Here is a 6,000-nt window from a genome sequence, read left to right on the forward strand (position 1 = left end):
GCTGATTCATTGCCATCAGCATTTAAACAAGTGTCTTCTATCCTTAAAATCGTACCCTCCCTAGCTTCCCCACCCCTTTAATTCACTTCTTTATCTGACTTGTTTCGGTTACAGTTGAGTTTATTGAAACAGGTGTCCATACTCACCACAACTTCCTTACCCTCCACCCTGAAACTCTCCTTGAAATCTGGCTGCTGCCCCAACGTTCCTCTGACCAAGTGAGAGGAACTTGGTCTGGTCCAGCCAAGATTACTAACAACCTTGTTGTTCAATTTTAAGGCTGTTTTCCCAGCATTATGTGACTTGAGCTCTAAGTAGGTGATACTGGTGACCATGGCCTTCTTGAAAGTGTCTTCTAGCTGGGTAAGTGGCTCATGCCTGCAATCCCAACACTTTGGGAGGTTGAGGTGGGTGGATTGCTTGAGCTCAGGAGTTCAAGACCAGCTTGGGCAACATGGTGAAACCCCGTCTCTACTAAAAAACAAATTGAAAAAAATTAGCCGGACACGGTGGCATGTGCCTGTAGTCCCAGCTACTCAAAGGCTAAGGTGGGAGGATCACCTGAGCTGGGAGGCCGAGGCTGCAGTGAGCTGTGATTGTGCCACTGCACTCCAGCCTGGGTGACAGAGTGAGGCCCCGTCTCAAAAAAAAAAAAAGAAAAGAAAAGAAAAGAAAAGAAACTGTCTTCCTTGGTTTGGTGACATCTATCTTTCACCACAACTTCTTAGAATCCTTTGTGGGCTATTTTTCGGTTAATATGTTCATTGTAGAATCTTTGGGAAATTAAAAAACAATAGTCTACTTGTTATCTCCACATTGGAAGTCTTTTTTATTTTGTTTGAGACAGGGTCTCACCCTGTCACCCAGACTGGAACGCAGTGGCATGATCATGGCTCACTGCAGCCTCAACCTCCCAGGTCCAGGTGATCCTCCCACCTCAACTTCCTGAGTAGCTGGGACTGCAGACATGTGCCACCATGCCAGGCTAATTTTTCTTTTTCTTTCTTTTTTTGTGGAGACAGTGTTTCCCCATGTTGCCCAGGTTAGTCTTGAACTTCTAACCTGAAGCGATCTGCCTACCTTGGCCTCCCAACATGCTGGGATTACAGGCATGAGCTACCATGCCGGCCCCCACATAGAGGTCTTAGCAGCATTTTAGAATGCGGACATCCTAAATAGAGCTCATCATTTCCATTCCTGAGCCTTCTCCCCAACTATAGTCTCTTTCTCAGTGAATGGCTCCATCCTTTCTCCCATTGGTTGCTCACGCCAGAGTCCTGATGTTATCCTGGACTCTTCCCTCTCCCATATTTCTCATGCCCAGTCAATCATCAAGACCCATCAATTTTATCTCTTGAATCTCTCCAAATCCATTTATAGTTGACCCTTGAACAACACAGGTGTGAACTGCAGGGAATCACTTTTAGATGTATTTTTTTTCAACCAAACGCAGAATGAAAATACATTATTTGCAGGATGTGAAACCCACTCACATAGAGGGCATATATGCAGGTTCTGCAGGACTTGAGTATTCATAGATTTTGGTGTGGAATTGGGGAGTTCTGGAACCAATTCCCTGTGTATATGGAAGGTATGGAAGGACAACTGTACTTTCTTTCTTTCTTTTCTTTCTTTTTTTTTTTTTTTTTTGATGCTCTGTTGCCCAGGCTGGAGTGCAGTGGCACTATCTCGGCTCACTGCAATCTCCGCCTCCCAGGTTCAAGCAATTGTCCTGTCTCAGCCTCCCGAGTAGCTGGGACTATTGGCACGTGCCACCATGCCCAGCTAATTTTTGTATTTTTAGTAGTGATGGGGTTTCACCATGTTGGCCAGGCTGGTCTCGAACTCCTGACCTCTGGTAATCCGCCCCCCCTTGGCCTCCCAAAGTGTTGGGATTACAAGCGTGAGCCACCAAGTCTATTCTTTCTCTTTTTTTGGAGAGGGAGTCTAAATCTGTTGCCCAGGCTGGAGTGTGGAGTGCAGGGGCGATCTCGGCTCATTGCAACTTCCGCCTCCCGAGTTCAAGCCATTCACCTCCCTTAGCCTCTCGAGTAGCTGAGACTACAGGCGCACGCCGCCATGCCCGGCTAATTTTTTTGTATTTTTAGTAGAGACGGGGTTTCCCTGTGTTGCCCAGGCTGGTTTCCAACTCCTGAGCTCAGGCAATCCGCCCGCCTCGGCCTCCCAAAGGGCTAGCATTACAGGCGTGAGCCACCGCGCGCGCCTCCACCGCGTCTGTTCTTACTGCTTCCGTGTTAGTTTGGGTTCCTCTCTTTCTCGCCGAGTCAATTTAACAACCTCCTAACTAGTGTTCCTGACTCCATTTTTTGCCCCATTCCTTTCCATTCTTCTTACTACAGCCAGCCTCCTCTGAAACAGTCATATCTGAGCGCATCACCCCGCCACCCCTCTATTACAGAAACCCTTTGATAGAGGGTAATCCTCAGGACAAACTCTACATTTCTCAATGTGACCTTCAAGGATCTACATTTTGTGTTCTTTGCCTGCCTCTTTGGTCTTTTTTCCATCACAACCATCCCCACCCCTTTCAGCCATACTGAACTAATTTTACTAGCCCCTTCTCATCTCCCAGATTTTTTGTTATTGTTGTTGAGACCGAGTCTCGCTCTGTTGCCCAGGCTGGAGTGCAGTGGCGTGATCCCGGCTCACTGCAAGCTCCGCCTGCCAGGTTCAGGCCATTCTCCTGCCTCAGCTCCCCGCAACCCCCCGCCACCATAGCTGGGACCACAGGTGCCCGCCACCACGCCCAGCTAATTTTGTTTTTGTATTTTTAGTAGAGACAGGGTTTCACCGTGTTAGCCTGGGTGGTCTTGATCTCCTGACCTCGTGATCCGCCCGCCTCGACCTCCCGAAGTGCTGGACTTACAGGCGTGAGCCACTGCGTCCAGACTCATCTCCCAGTTTTTTATGTGTATTTGTTGAAATTTTTCTTTTCTCCTTCCTGGCTAACTGAAGCTCATTTGTTGTATTTCAGGTTAGAGATATGAACCTCTCTTAAAGCCTTTCCTGAGTTTTAGGTGCTCCCAGGGCCCCCATCAAAAGTGTTAAGCTTTATTGTCAATGTCTGTCTGCTAATGATTGTAAGCCCCCAAGGAAAGGAATATGTCTGGTTAATGGGATCATTTCCCACACCTTGCACAGTGTGCAGCACAAATAAAAAAATAGTTACTGAATATATGATTGTGATTCCAACCACTGCTTGTGGGGAAAAAGCAGTTCAATGACATGGTCTGTCCTGGAACATTAAATTTTTTATCCTCACGTTCATCTTTTTTTTTTTTTTGAGACTGAGTCTTGCTCTGTTGCTCAGGCTGGAGTGTAGTAGGGCAGTCTTGGCTCACTGCAACCTCTGCCTACCGGGTTCAAGCGATTCTCTTGTCTCAGCCTCCTGAGTAGCTGGGACTACTGCAGGCATGGGCCACTATGCCTGGCTAATTTTTGTGTTTTTAGGAGAGACCGGGTTTCACCATGTTGGCCAAGTTGGTCTCGAACTCCTGACCTCAAGTGATCCGCCCGCCTTGGCCTCCAAAAGTGCTGGGATTTTAGGTGTGAGCCTGTGCTCCGGGCCCCCTCATGTTCTTTTCATCATAAAGAATAATATTCATAGAGCACTTTACTGGGGGCTATGCTATTTTCCAGGGATAGGGACAGAAGCCAAACAAACCACTTCCTTGTTTCTTCAATTGAAATGATATTGAAATAAAGTCACTTTCATTTGTTTCCTCCTTTTATTCCAGTGGTGATTAAAACTGAAATCACTTTTCCAGGGATTGGTACATAAAAGCCCCAAGGACTAATCACTGATATTAAGCAACACTGACCTCAGGGTGATAGGTTTCCTGTTTATCCTTGATATATGTTGACAATATGCATCTAGCCATTCACTAGATGCCTGGAAATGTTAATGCAAAATTAGCATCACTTAACAACGGTAGTTGTTTAGGAATTGTTTTTAAAGTTTTTGAGCTGGTCCACTTGTTTCCTATCTCTAGTAATTAAATGAAAAATAAACAAATAAGCTGTCTTTTGGTTTGCTTGTGGGAATGCAATTGCTAGTGTGTACTGGGTAAAAGGAGGTCATTGTGGGGCACAGTGAAGTCATTATTTATGAGTTAGTGGAATTTTCAGTGGTTTCCTGGAGCAAGTAGATGTTTATATGTCTGATATTTTGAGCATATCTGGCAGAGGCTGTAAATAATATTGTATCTTACACATCTGACTTTTGTGGTTGACATCTAGGGGGCCCTTTTCCACGCTTACCATAGAACAGTATGCAGAGACCTAACAGGAACGACCAGGCTCCCTGGATTAAGCTACTCCACATCCATCTTCATAGAGAGGCAATTGTACCATGCAAAGCTTCTTACTTAAACCACCATTCAGACCAAGGAGAAAGGTGTCAATAAGGTCAGTGCTATAGTCAGGATCTGAACTGAAAGCTGAATAAACAAAATATCCTGAGCCAAATCAAAATATTATTTTTATTTTGTTTTATTTTACTAGATCTTAGTTACTTTTTATTCTTAAACTAAAAAAAAAAAAGCATTCAGTGGAATAATGTAAATTCAAAATTGGGTCATCAAACTTTTTTTTCCCCTAGAAATGTTTGAATTGGAATAAAATTGAAATATTCAAATGTTTCTTAAATAGAGCTTGAAGAGTTGTTTTATGTGAAATCTTGGTTATAACTGAAGACAAATGACCCTTTGGAAATTTAAATTTCTCGGGTGTTCAGCTGCTTTCCTGTTTGTGAGTATCATCAGGAATGAAAGAGTCGGGCCGGGCTCGGTGGCTCACGACTGTAATCCCAGCGCTTTGAGAGGCTGAGGCGGGCGGATCACGAGGTCAGGAGATGGAGACCATCCTGGCTAACATGGTGAAACCTTGTCTCTACTAAAAATACAAAAAAAACAAAATTAGTAGGGCGTGGTGGCGGGCGCCTGTAGTCGCAGCTACTCGGGAGGCTGAGGCAGGAGAATGGCGTGAACCCAGAAGGTGGAGCTTGCAGTGAGCCAAGATGGTACCACTGCACTCCAGCCTGGGCGACAGAGCGAGACCCTGAGAGTAGGTGTCAAAAGTCCCTTCCTTCTAAACTGAGATGCTGGAGTTCCCAGCCAGGCAGGACATGCTAGGAAGTATGAACCAATTAGCCCATTATCCCCTCTAGGCTTCAAATGAACTGGTTGTGAGGTTGGGAAGTTGAAAAGTTGATGGAGGCCGGGCACGGTGGCTCAAGCCTGTAATCCCAGCACTTTGGGAGGCTGAGACGGCCAGATCACGAGGTCAGGAGATCGAGACCATCCTGGCTAACCCGGTGAAACCCCAGCTCTACTAAAAAATACAAAAAACTAGCCGGGCGAGGTAGCGGGCGCCTGTTGTCCCAGCTACTCGGGAGGCTGAGGCAGGAGAATGGCGTGAACCCGGGAGGTGAAGCTTGCAGTGAGCTGAGATCCGGCCACTGCACTCCAGCCTGGGCTGCAGAGCGAGACTCCGTCTCAAAAAAAAAAAAAAAAAAAAAAAAGAAAAGAAAAGTTGATGGAGAGAATGACCTGGGGAAAGCTGGACTGCTGGGACCTTTCCCCCTCATTCTCCAGGGAAGTTTCAAGTCCTCCCCCGCCCCCACTTCCCGCCCACCACCAACCTCAGCCGGAGAAAGGTTTCTAAGAGATGGCCATCAGGAGACACTCACCTGGGAGTAAAGAAGGTGTCTCAGGAGCAAGCTGCAATAGTGCGTATTTCCTGAACACCAAATAGGAACCAATATCATCTTAAAATGAGTCTTGCTCAGGAAAACTTCCAGAACAGAGAAGGGGCCCCAAAAGAAGCACGAATAGTCAGAATCTAGGGACTAGTGGAACATGCAAGCTGCCAGTCAGAGAGGAATTGTTCCCAGCATGGGTGATTGAGTGAGATGATTTTTTTTTTTTTTTTTTTGAGATGAATCTCTTACTCTGTCACTCAGGCTGGAGTGGAATGGTG

Source organism: Macaca mulatta, chromosome 6, assembly GCF_049350105.2.
Source record: "Macaca mulatta isolate MMU2019108-1 chromosome 6, T2T-MMU8v2.0, whole genome shotgun sequence".
NCBI classification, from domain to species: Eukaryota; Metazoa; Chordata; class Mammalia; order Primates; family Cercopithecidae; genus Macaca; species Macaca mulatta.